The following is a 21,783-nucleotide window of genomic DNA, read 5'->3' on the forward strand; positions in this document are numbered from 1 at the left end:
TTCTGAAGACCTCTGAGGAAGGAGACTCCACTACTTCTCTGGGCAAGCTAGTTTCCAGCAAGGTATTCACAAAATTCATGCCTGCTTGCACTTAATCCAAAAGTGCCTTTTTCAGTAAACTGTTTGAGCAAGCACTGCATCAGAGCCCTTATATTTTCAGTCTTTTGCCCCACACTTGCATATACATGTTGTACCTCTCAAATTATGCTACTCTGAATAGGGCTACTCTACTACAAGCGGAGATCTACACAAAGATTTCACAGAACAGATGTTCTGTCCCAGGTGTGTCTACTCCAACACTGAATGGAGCCTTAAAGAATTGTTTCAGAGACAAGAAGTAAAATTAATCTTTCCTCCATAGTAAAAATTGCATATTCAGTAGAAGCATTTATATAGTTATCCCAGACAATACCTCAAGCTGAGCTTGCACTGATCCATAGGTAGTGCATCTCTTTCCTTCTCCTGTCCCAGGTAGACTGTGAATCTTATTACTTATCTCTTTACTAACATCACTCTCTGCTTTTCAGTTCCTAAGCAGTATGATTTCCTTTCAGTCCAGTTAATTAAATGATCTTGTTCTTAGTCTGTCTCTTTCTGCTTTGTTCAGTAAATTAGGTATTATTTCTCCATCTAAAACTTTCCTCTCCTGTGAAATTAAAGAAAGTATCAAAGTGAGAGATAGGGAGTTTGTCTAGTTTTGAATTACAGGACATAAGTCTTGAAAAAAAAATCATGATAATTACATGGATTATTTGACTTGCACTGCATTTCTTTATATTGCGCTGCTGAGTGATGACTTAGAGACAGGAAGGCTGTAAAACTGTAACTTTAACAAGACTTATAACTGGGCTTTGTTTGTTTTACAGAAGACTCTTTCTAGAGTGCTCATGATTAAATTTGGAAATAGAGAAGCATCTTCAGACTGAAACTACAGCTCAGCTTTAGCAAAAGGTCTTGCAGGTGCAATAGGTTTATCAGTGAAGAATAGAAGTGTCTTGCTACACCAGATCAAGAAAAAAGAGTGACTCAGATTTTTATTCCTTTTTAAGAAAGGCACATCAAGGTTTCACCAGAAAACTCAAAAAGTGAATGGGGTTAAATGGTTGTTGTCTTTTCAAATATTTCTGTGTAAGCTTGCCTTAAAAATATACTTTTTCCACCCTGCATCAATAGGGAGAGTGCCTTATTTAAAAATGTTTGTTCTGGGAAAGCGGAGGAAATAAGACATTCAGAATTACTTGTCATGTTGAGTACCATCAATTCCTCTTGTACTCACTGAGGACTGAGACTTTAGTGTTTTCCAGGGTATGGCCCAGTGAAAATAAATAACATTAAATTCTGCTCTCCTTTACTTCAGTGAACCACTCACTGGACTTGGGCCCAAACAGCCTAGCCTTGGGAGATGTCAGATACATCCATAGATAACTGTCATTGTACACATTCTGACATGAAATGGTCCAAATGGAAACTGGTAAGAGGCCAATGATGGAAAGGTTAAACATGAAGAGTGAGTGGGTGTTTTATGCTAATCTCTGTGAACATTTGTGAAACAGCCTTCGTTGCTTTTTGTCTTCCATCAATAAACACATTAGCAGAACAGCTTTTATGACAAGGTTCCATTTTCTTCTCATCATATTTAGCAGTGTTTAATCTTAAATGCTGATGGCTGAAACTAATGTACATAAGCTTACCTATGATTTTAGTAACATCTCACTCTCAGATCCAAACTTCTTGATATCTGCATCATTTATGCACTAACAGACATAGGATGCAAAGTCAGGCTGAGTTTGTAAACTCTCTCAGCAATTCAACAAAGGCTCAAGCTCAGTTATGCATGTCCCAGGCATATCTACATGGTCAGGACTGAGCTGAAATGCAACAGCAGACATTCCAAAAGTAGACACTTCCAGTCAAATAACTACTGGGCTGGTGCCAGTATTGTGGATGGGACAGCAGCTGATCATGTGGCCTGGCAAGTGTTAGTGACTTCTGACTTAACCTTTGCAGCATGGGGACTGTTTGTAACAATCAATAACTTCTACATACATTTAGACCGCATTAATCTGAATCTGACTCTACTACTCAAAGGCCAGGAGTCCATAACTTCACTCCCTCTGCCATATATTTTGCTGATCAGTGTCTAGTGAATTGGGTTTAAAAGCTTGTGGGAGTACTCCAACCACATTTACAATGGGATTTTCAGACACAGTCTAATACAGTGCTCTCAGCGATGCTTACTTTAAGCTTTTAAAAATTGTTCTGAACTTCTGGTAACCGGATCTAAAGATAAACGTGATGTTACAAAAGAATTTTCTGTATTTGAGGACATAGGAAGGGCTATGAAAATATGTCTTAGAACCATACCATTCCATACACAAATTTAGCTTCTTTTGTTTTGCACTGGTTACACCTTCGTATAGTTTACTATTCTTAATATTCTTGGATATGTATCACAGCAATGGACCCATCTCCATACAAGCATAAGCTCTCTCTCAGTTTTTTGCTTTGGTGTCTCTACAGATTCCAGCAGTGCTGGACTTACCAGGCCTCCAAGGAACTCCTTCTTTATTGGTCTTTGAAGTCTGTTTGAGGACGGCTGGTAAACATAATATAGTCTGAAGAGAGTCCATGAGTAAAACAAATTTGGAGAGGAACTGGGAAGGCAGCTCATGCTTCATAATGTAAATCTTTATACAGAGAAAGGAAAACATTTTCATCTCTTTTGAAAAGGATCTTCAAAAGCTTTGCTGCACACCTACAAAAAGTTCAATCAACCAGAGAGGGCAGCTGACAGGAAGGGGTTGCTGCTCACATGTGTGGTTGTCATCACAAGACAGCTGCAGACTGTTGTGCCCTGTCGTGGATCAGCCTGACAGCACAGGGGGTCACATCTTGTACTGCGAGACAGGAACCAAAGTCGTGATGTCTGAAAGTGTCATAAAACTGACGTTTGAGCTAAAGGACAGCTTTATCCTTGCAACAGTTTTATCTATCTGTCTAATCTATCTATCTATCTACATATTTGAGGGGGAGTGTGGAGGGAAGGCATAGCCTATTCAAAAAGCTGTATTTCCTTATTTCCTGTCCCTTAAAAAGCAACAGCTGGACTTATTTCGGGAAGCTTGTGCTGCAGTGTCACCTTGTGGCTGTTGATGGTACTGGCACGTGCTAAACGGATTTGGGACTGGAGACCTTGGCTGCAGAGAGAGGAGGACTGAGTGCTCCCACTCGCCTGTGTCCAGGTCCCAGGCTGCACAACGGCGCTGCGTGGGTTACTCGTCTGTTCTGAGGCGACAACGCTTTTGGCACGCTTATAATTCAGTAATAAACAACGTCAGGCTCCTAGCTAGGTTAAAGACAACAACATCTGGATGAACAAACCAGCAAGTTGAAGGACTGGAGCACTCCTAAAGTCTTACTGTGACATGCTTTGGGGAAGAGAATGTCCCTGTATGCAGATCTTAGTACCAGCTGCTAGGAAGTTGTCTCAGCAAAAAGAAGGCCACTTGTAAACCACCAGAAAATATGAGCCAAATGCAAATACTTCTCTGAAGGCTCTTGAAAACACCTGAAAACCTTCTGAATCCTTTCTCCCAGGGTGAGAGAATGGCTGTTACAACTACATTGAATGTTACCCTGCTTCTGGAGGTGCTGTGCTTACCCTATCCAGCACGGTGGTCACTTCAAAAATCACTGCAATGGTCACTTCAAAAGCTGTAAAAGTTTTTGGTTTTTTTTTGGTTTGTTTGTTTTCCACCTTTGTCCTCCCTTTCTCAGAAATGCTCGAGACTCAGTGAAAGAATGTTTTTACTACTCATGACACGAGCAGTAATCAGATAAATGGTGTTCTGCACAAGCATGCCATCCTCTGATACCAGCGTGACAGTCTCAACTCTGGCAAGTGATGGCAGTGTTTTTCAGGTGCCCAGATGTTTTATTTTCAGCAAGCATTGAAAGCTTTCTGTGACTATGATGTTTTGGTGAAAGGTTCTGGTGCTCCATGTGAGGCAGAGGGTTTATCTGCCTGTGGACAACACTGGATCCTTGGTTAGGTGGAATCCCACAAACGGGTTATTGTATACTATTTTCTGTACTATTTTATGCATCAAAGGAAGCAAATTGTTCAGACTAAGCTGCTAAGAGACATCAGCACCATAATGTTAAGAGAAGCTCACCTAATTATTTTTTTTTCCTACCCCCAGGTAAGGTAGCTATAAATCAAAGGGCAACCATCATTCTTTTTAAACAGAAATATTACTCTAAACTCCATTGAGGATGGGTGGGTAGGATGTTTTCCAAAGTCTATTATAGAATATACATAGATATATATATATTTAACCAATTACTCATCCTTAAATGACTGACTTTGTCACTGATGCCTGATGAAAGTATATAATATATTTAAACTTTGTCTCAGATATCAAAACCTGTAGGCATGCATTTCCAGTGTGGAGAGGGCAATGAAATGTGGCATAATAAAATTTTAAACTAAATTGCCTACATTTTTTTTTTGTCTTACTATACCAAGAAGATAAGTGTAAACAAACACCGTAACACATGAAAATGAATTCCATATTGAGTAGCTTATTGCTTCTGCAGTAAACCACACTAAAAATGATGAATGGCAAATATATTTTTATATAAACATTTATTTTAATGGCATTAGCAAATAGAAAAATATATAGAAATATGCAAATATATTCATGAAGACATTAAAATAAAATGAACATCAAGTTGCTCATCCTTCATGGAGATTTTATGCTTCAATATTGTGGGCATTATTAAAATACTTATAATGAGGTTGATGGAAACACTGGAAATAGTTTTAATTCTTCAAAAACCTGAGCTTTCACTACATTTCCATTTCCATGCTGAGTGCTGAAAATTTTTAAATGGGATAAATCTGCTTTATGCTCCTTTTATGACATACCTTTACATTTGCATATTTTATTATAAGAAGTGTAATTGGAACTTCTTTGTATATATTTTTATATGTATATATTTAAAAACTAAAAGAACTAGTATAAATTGTGATAACTAGAACCTTGTATTAAATAAATTTTGCCAAAGAATGATCGTTACCTACAGTGGGATTTTAAGCTGTTTATTATGCACTACTAAATACAAACAGAAAACCTTCCTGTTGCTGTCTGAATTTTTATTAGTTCTTAAACTGCTGTTTTGGAAAGGAGCTTGGAATTCTTCTGCAAATTTTGTGGGAATCTTTCCAATAGCGTATCTCTAATCAAACCTATTAGCTAGTTCTCTAGTCCTCTAACTTGTGTACTTATATACATGCTACTGAAATACATCTTCAGCTCATACAAGCCACTGCCATGCTATGTTTCTTCAGAATTTATCATTAGTTTGTGCAATCTTCACCTGACTCCTGGGAGAGGGCATGGATACAGGGCAAAGTGTCCTTAGTATGCAGCGGGATGGGGGAGTGGCTGAAGGCGAGCACTGTCTTGCACTAGGCAGAAAAAGAGGGTCACCAGAGAAAAGGAGTGGGAAAGAGTCTACATGTAAAAGTGTGCTTGTTAATTGATGGGGATATAGTTTTGCATTATTCCAAGCTTAGGTTCAATTTATTCTTAGAGGATTGCTTTAATGTTGAGATATTTATGTGCATGTAAGTACAGCGTTTTTGGTCTTTTATTAGACAGAAAATCAAATGTGATTAGCAAACCGAGGAGGAAAGTTTCTTCTTGTAGAAGTAATTATCAATCCTACAAGGCAAATCCAGCCTATCTGCCCATGTAAGGATCGGGAGGAATGAAAAATGAGTGATAACTGAGTGCCACAGAGTGAGGGAGTTAAGGATGGGAAGGGCCATAGTCTGGGGTGGTAGCTGGCATGCCATGCTTGGGGTTGGTGGCCAGTGGAACCCATGCTGTTGCCAGCATGGTAGCTGTGCCAGGCCCTCTCCTGAGCGCTGCTGGGAGCACATGAGCCTGGGCCACACCGTGTTGCTGCCTGTGGTGATAGCAATAGCTGCATGGTCAGTGGAGAAGAAAATGGAGCGTGACCAAAGGCATCACCTACTTGGGCTTTAGGATTCCTGGAAGGGGTCGGGGGGGTGGTGGTGGTGGGGGAGTGGTGCAGGATGGGGTCTAGCTTGGCCCATGGTGTGGGCTGCCTGTGCCACCACGGCGTACATGGGGCTGTCCAGCCTCAGCTGGGGTCATAACCACCCACAGTCCTCCACCCCGGGCCTTCTCCTCTCTGTATCTGGCAGTGACCCTGCTTAGGATGTGCCAACACAGTTGAGAAAGCAGCTGTCTTGACAGCAGTGCTCAGGTGTCTCAGAAGAGGTGAGGGAGAGTGCAGGGAGTCACTCCAAACAATGATGAACAGTTAGAGTTTGGATGGAGACTTATTTCCTTTTGCCTGATGAGTTGTTCTTGCTGTGCTGTGACCCTTTTTAGACCATCTATTTATCATCCTTCAGGATTGAGTTCCCCTAGCTGGAAGTGAGAAGGATGGGATGGTTTGCTGTTTTATTAGCTTTTAGTATTCTGATTGCAATTAGTTCCAATGAGTTTGTTTACGTTTGTAGTTTACATTTTGACTCAGTGGAGAAAAATTAAAAATCTGTTTTATCAAGGCAGGATAACAATCCTGCCCAAGCAGGATTAAGGCAGGTGGAAGAGGCCATCTCCTCTGCTTTTCTTCCTTTAATTATCATTTAAAATGTAAAGATAACTAATCTACCCTGTCATACTGTTGGTGTGGATTATTTCACAGCTCTTCCCACTTGTGGTTTTAATAGTGGTATAAAATGCTAGCATTTCCTATTCAGTTAATTTGTGAGAAGAATCTTCATACCCATTTCTAGTTTGTCTTGGATGAATCTCACCAGATTGTCTCTCTCTGAAATCACCTATTTGATTTAATATTAGGCTCACACGACTGGATTGCACATAATTTACTAACTTGCTGTGGTGGGCTGCAGAGGAATGTTTACTCAAGCTAGGCTGTCAGTTATGAGTATCCCAGCCAGAGAGAGAAGTAAATGAGTCCTAATCTAGGAGATGCTACAGAAATCCTGTCACAGAGAAAGCTATTGAGGCATCAATGTTTATAAAATACATCCGAGAGTCAGTTTGGGTGATGGAAACAGTCATACAGCTTTGCCCAGAAGTTCAAAATAATAATTTGTTGCAGAATTATGATTTCCCTAGGAAAAAAAGGGCAGGTGAATATTGCATTCTGTTCCTACAGAACTACGTACAGATAGATTTAAGTAAAAATCCTTCTTGTAAGTATCTAGATGTGACAGATTTTATTCTGGTGTCATTCATATACCAGATACTATTTCAGAATGAATGTTCACCTTGGAGAAACCATGATTAAACTTTTGAAAATGACATGTGACCAGAGGTTGTTGAAGTTCTTCCTGAAAATGTCATCATATAGCACTGTGTTGGCATTTGTGGCACAGTGACACTGAAAGGCAGATTTTGTGTTTTTTGAAACCTCTGCACTTATTATGCAATTATTTGTATATGTAAGTGTGTGCATGTATATATGAAATACTTACGTTGAAGAAGGAACATAGTCCATGATGGGCACACTTGTCGTTCAGAGACAGGGGAAAAGACTGCTTTTCTCAAGGTCTTGTCACTTACAGTGGCTGCTGCAAGTAGGTCACTAGTTATAAGGCCATTTGCATTAACAACCTGTGTATTTTGCAGGAGAGACATGCCAGCTTTTTCCATCCTCTTGACTATGAGAGTTTGGATATTGTGCAAGTTTATTTTTCAGTCTGTTCCCTGCTTCCCACAAGTCAAAACCAGCAGGATGCTCCCAAATGCTTAGTGATTGCACAGGATGTGGGGGTGAGGGTCTTGTTTTTGTTGTGTTTTTCAAAGACTTTAATTGCAACTGTGAGCAAAAGCCCTCTAAATTGGCCGAGAGGCTTCTCACCCTTCTGTAAATTTGATTTTTCATTGCTAATAATTCTTCAGCTTTATCTTGCAGTTTCTGTTCAAGCTGTATTTCTCTTTATACCACTATAATAATTAATTTATAAGCTCAGAAGTGACAGACAATATTTATTATGGAGATGACTTCCTTGAACAAGCTACTGGAAATAGCCCTCAAGGATTTGTAAGGAACCTTACATTTGATAATTAATTATGCATACTTACTTTTAACATATCTTTAGGTAATCAGAACAAAAGAAGACAGTTGTCTTTGTTAATTATCATGAAAATTTAGTTATGAATATTGTAATTATGCACATTAGTGTGTCTGCTGTCACTCACAGCTTGAATAACTTTAGGCAGTATTATTCTCCTCCCATTGTCACTGTAGCAAAGGGCTAATGAAAAGGGCTGAATTAGAGGTGCTGCTGTTTCATTTCAGAAAAGATTATTCTTCATGTGGCCTCATGTTTGTCTGTTTCAGGAAGTCAGATGAGTGTGACACAATTAATTATGGACTCAAATTCAGCTTCCTGGCACTTAAGGTGGCCAAGTACCTTGCCCCTCAGCAAAAGCAAATGAACCACCAGAAAGAGCCAGCTCAACCTTTGGCCCTCATTTCTTTCCCATCAGATAGCTGGTGATTGGTGAAGGAAATTGTCATTAAATTAACCAAAGCTTAAAAGTCCACTTTAGAGTTGCCCTTTATAGCACAAAGAATGTCTTCGAATTTCTGTAACTTGACATTCATCTGAGGTCAATAATGTATCATTAAATATCTTTGTATGTGCTGCTAATATGCATTTCTCATCTTATCTAGTACTGGAAGCGTTAAATGTTTTTGATGCCTGATTACAGACATGCCCAAAGATCTAAGCTCTACCTTTACACTGTGCTTCCAAGACCCAGTTTTCAAAAATGCTCCTGAGTTAGCTTGGTTGAGTTAGCTTCAGTGACATAGTTAGCTGACGTTTTTTTTTTTCTTTTCATTATTTGTATGAATATTGTGCCTTCTGCTGAGTTGTGCTGATGGCCCTATCATTTTCAGGAATGAGTAAATGCAAGAGGAAAGTTATGCTGTAAAGTGTTTATCCAAATACATAAGGCAGGCAAAAGGTGAGAAGAGGGAAATTCTTTTCTAACTTTTGTAGAGGTTTAGAGCTGAGAGACACCAAGTTCACGTGCCTTTTCTGAGGTCAGTTAGAGGACCTGGCAGATAAGGCTTTTGGCTAATCTCTTTGTGCCAAAGGCAGAAAACAGTATGAGACCAGAGGTTAACAGTGAAACTGAAAACTGAATTTAATTGTCATGTCTGACATTTGTCTTGTGTTTCTACAATATGTTAATTTTTCAGAGATTTTGATGTGATGCTAACACATGCTGTTGAATTCAGTGTCTGGAGATGGGTAAGGCTCTCCTACCATGGAGCATGCCCATCCCTCTCACCTGTTTCAGATTGGCCTCAAGAAGCCAGTGTGGCTGCTCTGTGGAAAGGAATGGCCCAAGCAAGCAGAGTCCTTGACTATTCCAGCGGGGGAGCGGAGCTCACTGCAAGATGCAGGTAGGAGGCAGCTGCAGCTGCTCTTGCCGACCACTGATGGCGTGGTGGGGGATCCTGCCTGAGCTGGCCACAAGCATGGCTGGACGTCTGGTGGGCTAGGTGCAGCTGGGAGTAGTGGTGGCCAGGCTTATGCATAGGGAGAAAGCAGCAGAAGCACCATGAAGATTCCTTGGAGGCATCAAAAAGCTTAAGAGAGACTAAGTACTGTTAACTTTGCCAAGAGAGAAAGCTGTGAGATAGCCTTTTGAAATGCATGCTGTCTGTGATTCTTTGAATAATTAAAACAGGAATTATATCCTGCCTTGTGAGTCCTGCTGTGCTCAGGAAACAAGCTTTATATAAACTCTTTAGGCAGGAGCATATCCAAAAAAAAAAAAAAAAAAGGGCAAAAAGATAAGAAAAGAAAAAAGCTGGACTCCCTCATCGGTTGGTCCTCCTGATGGAAATAACCTGCAAGACCTCGAATTTTTAGTCACAGAAAGTAACATTCATCCAAATCACTACTCTGAATCTGTCACATAAATGTTTACCCTCATATTCTGTTCTCCAGCAGGAGGAAAACAAAACACAAAACACGGATAGCGTTGAAAGGAACACGGAACTCAAAAATCTAAAATTATGGTAGAGTGAACAGATAAATGTGTGGTACCTCTAACCTACATTAGATGTAAATGAAACTCTCCCTGTTTCTTGATGGTAATACCAACTGGTATTGGCTTCTTGACTTCAAGCCCATTCTCTTCTAATCCAGGTTCTGAGTCCAGTTATCTAATGGAAAGAAGGGTAGAGAGAGAGAACTGATAGAAATGCAAGAGCTGGTGCTGGTTCTTGATTTCAGAACCTGACCTAAATGACCTTGATCTCTGCTAGACAACCTGTTTTGCAGATATCTGCAAGTACAACTGCCATCCTGTACACACCATTTCACTGTCATGCAATTAGAAACTACAACTATGATGCCACTTCAGCTTTGTGGTTTGCCCTTTTAATTTTTTGTCTGTTGCTATGGTAGCAGCAAATGATTGCAATCACTGCTGTTTATATTGCAATCCAGGTCACATCAACAGAGATCTTGGAAACCAAACAAGAAAAATCTGACTTAACAGTATACTGCTTTTGTTATTGTACGTAATAGGTTGTTCACTATAATCAGAATTCATTGAAATCTTTTGTTACTGAAGCATTTGGAAAATTCTTTTAACTAGAGGGTTGTCAAATAATCACTTACTTTTGATACATGCTTAGCCAGTGCTCTTCACATGGCTGGACAATAATAATTTATTTTGCACTGTTTCATGAGTATATCCTTGAAAACAATTGTTTTAATAGCCTTTCTAGTGTTGAAATATTTACTCTTATTTTTTACCTTGTACCAATCATCGTAATATCTTAGGTCTAAAATACTACATCTTTAAAAAGAGAGTTCTGTACTTTCTCCCATGCTTTGTCCGCCTTGTCTATTTAGTCCATACAGGCTTTTTGAGCAAGGACTGCCTTTATTATATGCAAAGGCTTCTATAAAGGAACTTCTATGATCTGTAACATTAATAAGCCATAATATAAATTTCTGGTTTTGAATATTGTCTGCTGAGCTTTGAAGAAGTTGAGAACAGTAGAGGAGAGAGAAAGTGAGCACAGGTGTCTGTCCAGTGCTGCTCAGAGCAATGGGCAGCCTCAGTGCAGCTCTTCCTTTTGTCTGTGCTCACCCATTAGTATTGTGCTGCCTCAGAATTTGGTTTGGGGACACCAACACTGCCATTTGGAAAGCAATTTAGCTAATATTGTAGAGATACAGTATGAAATCCCATGTTTCTGAAGTCTTGGGTCTTTCTGCCTTTGATTTCAGCTGCCAAGTAGGGGCAGCAGTAGGCATGTGGGGCAGCATGGGTCTTGCATCTCTGCTATGCAGCGCCTGGGGAGAGAGCGCAGCCTCCTGGGCCCACCTGCAGTGATGGGCCAGGATGGAGAGTGGAGATTGAAGGATGTAAATTTTATTTTCTGTGTGGGTAAGCTCTAGTGCCTGTTTTTGTACACAGACCTGTAGCTGCCCTTCTCCTCAAGTCTGATGGCCAGACACAGAAGAGTCACTGGGGCTAATGTCTGATCTGAGCCCTGGGAAAGAGATCTGTGCTGAGACTTGTCTGCTGGGTGGTGCCTCTTTTGTTAAAGTTGAATCTAGACTGTCTAAATAGGAGACCAGTAAGGCAATTTTCTGTTTAACTGACCCAGTGCACATTGGGCATATTGAAGAAAAAAGCCATTTCCTAGTGACTAAATCTCATTAAAAAAACAATTTTCCAATCAATTACAATGCAATTTAGCTGTTAACTGTTAAATTATCAAAAAAGAACTATTTTGTTCTCTGTTCCTATATTTATGAGCTGTGCTTTAAAATTTCATCTAAGGAGTAGCCGTTTGGAGGAATATGACTGGTCTATTGATGCAATTATATTAAAGTTAAAATTTTCAGTTAATATATTGTGTTAGTTCAAGGGAATTTTTTGCACAGAAGCTTTTGGAATAGGAGAGACTTGTTGATTTCTACAAAAGCTCGAATCTTTATTGTTATTTTCATGCACTATAAAAATTGTGTTATGCAGATTTTATTACAGGAACATTATTTCTGTATGTTTTTAATCCTGTATGAGAATTGTACTCCTTGAAGCATATCCTGAAAATTGAGCAAAGTTCCTTTCAAAAGGGAGGCTTCTGCTTCCAAAGAGACTGTGAAACAGCTAAAATGCAGAGGTGATTTATAAGAGCCGGGAAGCTGGCGCCTGGCTGTGACTTCCTGCCTCAGGGTAAGCACAGTGGTGAAGGATGCACTATGGCTCAGTTCTGGGAAAGGAAGGCATTGAAACAGTAGTATGCTGGGTCTTGTAATTTTCATTAAAAATCTTGCAATACTCAGTGCTTCTTAAAGCCCCGGCTCCCAGTGTTATCCAAGACTTTCATGATTACTTTTCCTAATGCTGTTTCAAGCCCTTGTAGCTTAAAGGGAATGCCAAAAACAATTTTTTTCAGCCTTCAACACTGGATGAATATTTAAAAGACTGCAAACCTATTGCTTCTTCATAGTTGTGCTTTCTAATCTACTTTGGGTGTAGATCCTGCGTTGGTATAACTCATGTTATCTGGCCCTTTATTCAGGGACCCAGCTGGGTGCTCTGGGCTGAAAAAGTCCAGGCTCAGTTTAAATGCAGACCTTGGCAGCGCAATACTCACTCTTGCGAGCCTCAGGACACGAGCTATCAAGGACACATCTGAGACCCCTCAGCCTGCCCCAGCTGATGGGACAGGAGTGCTGACGGAAATGTTGGCAGCTCCTCATCTTTGTGCTGTGACCCGCCCTGGTAGAACAGGCATGGAGTGCTTGCTTTCCTCTTCTCCGACCACTGGGCGTCTTACCTGTTCCAGTGCACAATCAGCCTTGCCTCAAGCAGCAGACAAGCTGTCAGAGGGCCTGAGCTGCTCATCTTCCACTGAGCCTAGCAATGCTGGGAGGCTAAATGACAGTGGGAATCCCAGTCTGCCAGGAATACTTCTTACAAAACACCCAAGAGATGTCTGGTGAACTCCACGGAGTAGCTTAGCAAGCACCAGATTGTCTACTCTAAGCCCCAAAGTTCACTTTGGGGGGGGTGACAGCCTTCCTGCTGTTGGTGGATCCCCCGGCCTCAGTGCTTGCAGCCACCCAGCAGGTGACGTGTGAACTCCTTGGTGCTGTGCTGCTGCAGAGATGGACGGCTCCAGCTTGGTGCTGGCTCGCAGTGGCAGAGATGGTGATGTCCTGTTCCCAGGCGATCCTTAGCCTCACAAGTAAATTCCCACCCTGGTGAATTTATAATATTTGCTATATCCCCACTTGAAATAAATTTACATAATTGTTGAAACAATGCATCTTGTGCCCTTGAAAATGCCAATTACATCTTTGGAAATAGTTCCCAGTGCTCAGGCATGCTCAGCCTTTGATGAGTTCAGAGAATACCCCTGACCTTTTACAGAAAGCCTCTGAGACTACAGTAATAAGCACACATCCAAGCCATTATTCCACATTTTTCCATTTGTCTTCACCTAATGTGTTAGAACAGATGAAAACACATGGCTGAATAAAAGTATTCTGATCATTGACTCCCTTCCTGTCATGAGCATGGATATATTCCCCTTATCCATGCCTGTACAAGGAAACTGTGCAGAGCATCACATTTAGCTGTAATTTACCTCTCTGCTGCAAGGTGAAACCAGCCAAGGGCACGTGAAACATAGCCAGGTCCTGCCAAACACCAGCCTGCATTGTCTTTCCTGTGCATGTTGGGGCCACCTGCCCCTTCTGCTCGAGGGAGCTCAGGCTGGGGCAGCATCAAATGGGCTGATGTCTGGTGACACTTGCACAAGCAGGGAAGTAAGATGGACAGTGGACTTTGTTGCTGCTTGCATAGCACATCACATAATCTAGAAGGAGATGTCTTGTGAAGTCCATCCTCTGAACAGGGGGAACAGCACTGAGAGGTGAAGAAGTGGGGAGGACTCTTAATTAGTACATGATTAAGTAGTCATTCTCCAAGATGTCATGGGTACTAAAACGTAGACTAACGGTGATGGGGACTGGATGTCTACATTTTGTTTCTCCTTCTCTCATGACTCTTATTTTACTGCAAGGAAGTTGATACATAAAACTCCTAAATCGGTCAAGAGCCACTTCACTGCAGATTGGCCTGTAGTGATCACTTCGCTAATGTTCGCATGCCCTAGTGCATGTCCAATCAGTGTTTAAAATTATGGTGCAGAAATAATAGCAGATGAGGTGATTATGAGTCTGAGTTGATATAATGAAATTTTCAAAAGGTTATAGTAGATTTAGGAGGAAAGTATCAGTTTACAGCTCAGGAACTTTACAAATCTCGCTATGAACCATGTAGAAAAAAAAAATTGTTTGTTTGTTTGTAGAACAGCTGTTTTCTCTCTTGTATGGTTATTGTTCATTTCCAGTATGTTTAAGTCTGGAAAGTTCTGTTTATAAGCACAGTGGTATAGCACATATAATTATTTATTGATTTAGCTCAAGTGATTAATGATTCAGCTTTAACAGGTCTGCTTTATTGCTGTACATAAACAGTATTGAGGTAATTAAAACAGTTTGATTGCTTTGCAGGTTGGGTGAGACTTGGCACGCTGATACATAGTGCAGTGTCATCCTGGGGGAAAATGCCATGCAGTACAGCCGAGATACCTGGGAAACCACAGGGCTGGTACCGTGCTTTGAGAGTGATGCGGGGTGCGTGCACTGGCCTTTCCAAGGGGAGTTCTGTTAGCAAGTTTCTGAGTGAAACTCATTTGCTTGAGGTTTACATATTGACTAGGAAGACAACATGCTTTTGGTCACAATCCTATTAAGGCTTATCCTCAGGTTTTAGATTTCAATGTGGGAGTCCTGTGCTTAGCACAGAGATCAAGCATTTGCAGATCAAAGATGTAGTGATTGGAGTGTTTGCCTTTCAAGCTGGAAGGAACAACTGTATGTGCTGATTCAGTTCGATAGCACTACACCTGCTTACAAGTGACAGCAGGACTGTGGCTTGCCGGCTCAGACTCTGTCTCGGGTGAATGAGCTCCCCTTCCCCATGAAGCCTCTGCTTTGCAAGTGCTGAGTCCAGACCTGACCTGAGACAGGCAACAGTCGCTGTCCTCCCAGAGTGCGGGTGACACGCAGGCACTTGTTGGCTGCTTCTGGATCACCCCAGGCTTGACCTGTGCAGGGGTGAAGCCTGCAAGGACTGTGCCATGCTCCCCAGAAGCTCTTAGGGTGCTTTCTGATGTACAACTTGCAAAATACCAGAGTGTAATTATAAAGCTTTATGACTTGATCACTGTATGTGAAGACAGAGTTGGGAATCAGTTAGCACAGCAGAGATACAGCAGGCAGAAGGCTCAAAGTGTCTTTTCACTGAAATGCCATTCTGCTCAAGTTAAAAATGCAGGAAATATAATTTGTGATAAATACATACCTGAGTTAGATTTACAAAAACGTAACTATTTTATGCATCGCTTAGGATGACTTTGATGAATTTGCTCATTTTTGCACTATCAATTTACAGAAGACAGGAGCCATTTGTTTATGAAAATTATCATAAACAAACAGTGAGACAAAACCTAGATTTATGGCTGAATATTGTAATTGGGTTTTGCTAAAGAAAAAAAAAAAGTATTTTGAAAGAGTGAGCTTATTGTTTGTGTACACAAAGGAAGTGTGGTTTACTGTAGAAAGCTTATAAACTGTCCATCAGCATATTTATGTGAGAACTGCATTCAGTGCCAAGCTTACCAGGGAGATATACAACTTTGCAAAAATCTACTGCAAATGATATAAAAAGATAGAATTTTGGAAAGGCTTCTGTATGCAGCTAAATACATGCATCCTCTGAGCCAGGTTTCCTGTAGAGGCCTCTGAATCTTGAGATGCAGACCTCCTGCTTTCCTGACCTGGCAATGTGGAGGAAATGACACTCCGATTCATGAAGGAGGCTTTTGTTTGTCTTGTTTTAAAGGCAAGTGCCCATACAAAGGGCCCTCTGTCTTGTGGCTTCCCAGCTTGGACCTTTGTGTTTATCTGGGCAAGCAGGTGTTCAACAATGGTAAAGCCTTTCTGAGGTCAGTGAAAGATGATTTTCAGTAAGTAGGGATGGCAGCAGAAAAGACAGAAAAATTGGGGTAACTGGATGGGAGATGGTCTTACAAGGAAATGATATTAATCTTGTCAGCTATCTCTGAGTAAACTCCACTTTTTATCCATTAAGTATGAAGAAGGAAGATATCTGTTGGACTGACAAGGAAATATTTAATTAAATGTTTAAATCATTACATATGCATCTCATAATGAAAATATTTTATCAGACTTTTTGAATCTAATGGATTTTTTCAGTTAGGCAAACAATACATTATTTGGAACATATCTTGGTAGATTTCTGATTTGCTATCAGGACAGAAAAATAAAATTCCCAGAGATTAATATTTGCTTTTAAGGTAATTTATCAATGATTAATGACCTAATGAATCCATTACATCTATTACTTTACTGGAGCAGGCATTAAAAAGACTGAGTTAGATAAACAGATAGTACTGTTCGAAGAAATTCAGTAGAAAATGAAAACAATTTTTAAGAGGACCTGCTTTGAAATTTACCTTGAAGCAAAAACTTTGTAGTCAAACTCCACTTCTGCACAGAAGTTATAAGATGATCTTGTAAGTCTGCCAAAGTGTCACATACTGGACACTGCAGATGGGTAACAGGAAAAGAGATTTGGAGACATTCAGAGTTTTAAGCTTCCCTTCCCTTCCCTTCCCTTCCCTTCCCTTCCCTTCCCTTCCCTTCCCTTCCCTTCCCTTCCCTTCCCTTCCCTTCCCTTCCCTTCCCTTCCCTTCCCTTCCCTTCCCTTCCCTTCCCTTCCCTTCCCTTCCCTTCCCTTCCCTTCCCTTCCCTTCCCTTCCCTTCCCTTCCCTTCCCTTCCCTTCCCTTCCCTTCCCTTCCCTTCCCTTCCCTTCCCTTCCCTTCCCTTCCCTTCCCTTCCCTTCCCTTCCCTTCCCTTCCCTTCCCTTCCCTTCCCTTCCCTTCCCTTCCCTTCCCTTCCCTTCCCTTCCCTTCCCTTCCCTTCCCTTCCCTTCCCTTCCCTTCCCTTCCCTTCCCTTCCCTTCCCCTTGCAATCTCAGCTAGAGGTGAGTGCCTCCACAGCCAGAGAGTAGTACCCGGTGGTGGGTGCACAGTGGAAGTACAGCACTGGTGATGTGGTGTAACAATTGCTGGCATTAACACAGAAAGGGAGAAGTTGTGTGCTCAGCTACTGTATCTCACTGACAGGTTTGGGGTCCCTTAGGACAGAGACCATGAGCAGGGCCATGCTGAATCATCAGCAAGGATAGATCCTCTCTGGGTGGTAATGAGCATCTGATGATTGCTGCTTCAAAAGATATGTATCCAGCTTCATCTGCAAGGCACATGTATAACTGTCTGCAGGGTAGATGAAAATTAGTATTAATAGATTGGATCATGGACTCACACAAATGGGTGTTGTTCAGAGGAAGTCAAAAAATCTCCATAGATTTACATGGGCCAAAGATTTGGCTCAATATTTGTATTATTGTGTGGAGATTATATCAGCAGTGTGGGTATTAATTGTCCCATGACATATGCTAGGATGGGGACAGTGTTAGAGCACTTGGTGAGTGTTTTCAGTATTTTTGTCAGGTCACTGTTTTCTAAATTTAGCAAGTAACATGCACAATTCATCTTCATGAGCTGAAAATGTGGTCTTATTTTGTAACGTGACAGAAGGAATTTGTGTCCGCTACACGCTATGCTGTTGCAAAACTTTACATCCTCCTTCATGGATTTCTGTGCAATTACAGCCTACTGGGGAGCTAACCAAAGGAAGGATCTGACAAGTAGGCTGTAATCTGTGACTTAGATGAATGACAAAGTATAGAGTTTTTTCCTTTAAATTTATCCTTTATGAATTTTAATAAGGGCATAAGTTGCAATAAAAAGTGTGCTCTGTAATAAAAATCATGCCCTGGCTTTCATGGGAGGGTGATGTTTCAGGATAGGTATTTTGTACATGACAGTAATGGAAAGGTGTCCTGCATCTTAACTTTAGGGCAGAATCAGCATGAGTCGAGTTTTGGGGACAGATGGCATTGGGATCTGCTGGCAGCTAGTATTACCACAGGCTGCCTGCTGGGAGTGCAGTAAGTGGGTGGGTATGACCACAAAGGTAGGATTTTAAGGGTGCAAAAGTGAAATCGATTCTGATGTCAGGTAAATTAGAGATACTTGTAATTTTGTGGATCAGTAGTGTTGGTTGTATGAATGATACTTTGCACATCAGTGCCTATATATGGTATTTTCACCTGTGTATTAGGGCTTGATTCTGTGCTGTACCTCTTAAAGCCACACAGAAAAAGAGAACTTGCATGGTTTGTGCCAGTAACTCATTCTCTGGTTTCCAGGAGCTGCAGTAGCACTGTCTGGTCAATTTACAGGCAGGCATGTACATATGCTTCCTGGGCATCCATGTTTCAAATAGGTACACAACACAATAGGTTGGCTAGCTGGCACTGAAAAGGGTGTTTCAGGGGGTCCTACAGAGATGTAGTTGTGGACCACCCTGAACTCCAGAGCAGGACCATTGCTGATGCTGTCCTGTCCCAGTGACAGAGCTCAATCTGTATCGGGCATCCACTGTCCTTGCACAGCCCTCTAGCCATGGCAGTCACTGGAGCAGGGTCTGAGCATCATTAGCAGCTGCATCGCCTCTACTGGTGCAGCCACTCCTGAGTCTGTGGTCTGTTCCTCTGCCTCACCTGCTTGTGACATAATCCCTAGGGGACAATGGGATTTGGTCCTTCTCGCAAAAACGCCTGGAGCACCTTCTCTGGGGTGTGTCTGAGGAGCTGCCTGTGTGAGGATGGACCCCTGCCAGATGCAGTTCTCATACACAGCTGAGTCCTGAGCACCTGCTGGTGAAAAACAGAGGGTCTCAAGGGAGGCAAGCATCTGCAAAAGGACTTTGAAAATGTCCTTTAAAACTAGGAGAGGGGGAATCTTCTCAGAACAAATCCCTGCAAAACTTCATAACCTTTCTTAGCAGCTGAAAAAAGCTATTACTGTCTAGTGGTTACTGTATATTACAAATGTTATTTCCAAACACTTGGCTAGAACCTGGGGAGAAAATATAGGCCTTGTGGTTGACTAGCATCTGAGCACTTCCTTTCAGAAGATGTACAGCTCTAGTGTAATGAATACAGTAATCATCAGGTGCTGTGAGAAAAGGACAAATATTGTTACGATTAAATTTTGAAGGTTAAATGAATCATTTGGGAGGGCTGAGGTGTACTGATATAAGACCTACTGGGGAGCACAGAGGGAGGAAAATGCCTTTGTGAATTCTCTCTGTATATCTTATTGGTAGTGTTTTCTTCCACAAATAGAATGTCTGCTTTATGTATTTTGAAACTTTCTTAGCCCTTAAATTGAAAAGGATGTTGCTACATATGTGTTCCTCTGAAGGCTGACATTGCCCGTGGAGAGGAGCCCACGCAGGAGTAGGTGACCTGGCAGGAGCTGCTGCCCGCGGGGGACCCACGTTGGAGTAGTGTGATCCTGATGGATGGACCCTGTGGTACGGAGCCATATTTGATCAGTTCTTGAAGAGCTGCTGCCTGTGGGAAGCCCACGCAGGATCAGTTCAGGAAGGACGGCATCCCATGGGAGGGACCACACGTTGGAGCAGGGGAAGAGAGTGACCGAGGAGCAGTGGAGATGAAGTGCTATAGACTGACCACAACCCCCATTCCCCTGCGCTGCCCAGGGGGAGGAGGTGGAAGAGGTTAGATGGGGGGAAGGTGTTTTGGGTTTCTTTCCATTGTTTCTCACTTCTCTAGCTTATTAGTAATAGGCAATAAATTCTACTGTCTCCCTACTCTGGGTCTATTTTGCCTGTGATGATAATAGTTGACTGATCTCTCTGCCCTTTTCTCAAACCTTGAGCCTTTTGAATTGTATTTTCTCCCCCTTTCCCTTTGAGGAGGCGGAGTGAGAAAGTGGTTGTGGTGGAGCTCAGCTGCCCACCTGAGTAAAACCACCACACGTTCATGGTTTGGCTTTCTAACGTGTTCTCTGTCACTGTCTCCTGGGTTACTTTGGGCAAAGCATTGTCCTGCGCGTTCCCCAGCTTTCCCAGCTGCAAAATGGAGATATCGAGACTGTTTAAAGCTTAGGGATGTATAAGTAGAAAGCAGTATAAAAGAACAGCACATTGTGACATACAAAGTTTCACCATGTCATGCAGTAAGGAAAATGGACCTACTAAATGTTTTTATGTTTCTACAGATTTCTCCAAGTTCAAGCTTATCTTTAACAGAGAAAGTGGCTATTTTACAAGCATGAGTTGCACTCCAGTGCACAGCTGTGCCTCTGAGAAGTAATTGGATTTGGTACTTAACTTCCTTTTGAGCCTTTAGAGTTATTGCCCCAGACATAGACCACAGGGGAAAAACTATTTTTAATCAGACTCAATCAGATCTCAATTCCACCTGCTTGAATTAAAAATTGTTTCACTGATCATACCTTGAAGTAAATCTGACAAACTGACCTTTTAATTCTCAGTTACCCTGCTGTCAACAGCAGGAAGACCAAAGCTTGTCTCTTATGGCCTAAGGAAAACCTCTCTGCCTTACCATGGACAGAGCCTGTATGAGCAGAATAGGGAAAGAAAAATTGCATCTGCTTAGAAATAGCTGGCCCACTTGTGTAGTCCAGTCTGCGCTTGTAAGTAAAGCTACTGAGGCTCTGGGTGTTTTTCAGGCTGCACTTCATTCTTTTCTGCCAACTGGCTCTCTGCTGAGTTGCAAACTGTAATCTTCAAATTAGCTGGAAAACAAACACACAAACAACAACAACAAAAGTTATGGGAAAGCAACTACATGCAGTCTCTGTGATTTGGCTGAATCAGGTTTCTGTCATTTAAAGTCTAAGGTCTACCTTGAAAGATAGTTTCCCATGGTGTGAGAGACATCTTGATGTCTGCTGTTATGTTCCAGTAGATGAAATGTAGGCGGAGTGCTGCTGTGCTGGGCTCTTGCACTAACAAAAATCATTGTTTCAGTCATTCCCTGTTTTCCGCGTTGGACAAACTTGGCCATCCCTCTGGATGTTATTTTGTAAGCCCAGTGAAATTTTTCTTTCCTCCATGTATTCATTTTATTTTGTGTGGAAGATGTTAAGAAATCTCTCAAAGACCTTAAATCAAGCTCAGAATAATTTATGATGGGCTTTATGCCTGCATTTGCTTGAACTAGTCTCCTTTTTGAGCAGCTGGTAAACAGAAATGAACAAAGCTAGTGTACAACGCTTGCACAGGGTCCTGGCATATTGCTGCAGTTGTGTGTTGTTGCCTGACACCTTCAAGATGTTGCTGATGGTGGAACCTGAAATCCTGAGCATCTTTTCACTAGTGAATATACTTCTGCAGCCAGGTGGCATCAATACTAAAACCTATTGTCTTCTAGAAATTTGTGAGTTGGGTTATTTTTGAAGTGTTGCAGTAAGTCCTTAACCTCTAGCAGTTCTTGGGGGTTTCACTACAAATATCCTGCCTTCCTTATCTGCAAGAGCTTTACAGCTCAATCCTGACTTATTCTGCTGACACCCAATGAACAGAACCACTGTGATGTTTGGGAATAAGGCTCCATAAAGCAACATTTACTAGTGAAGTTATGGCATGGCGTTGCATGATGCAAATC

Source organism: Anser brachyrhynchus (genome assembly GCF_964034855.1).
Source record: "Anser brachyrhynchus genome assembly, chromosome: 20".
In the NCBI taxonomy this organism is placed as follows: Eukaryota; Metazoa; Chordata; class Aves; order Anseriformes; family Anatidae; genus Anser; species Anser brachyrhynchus.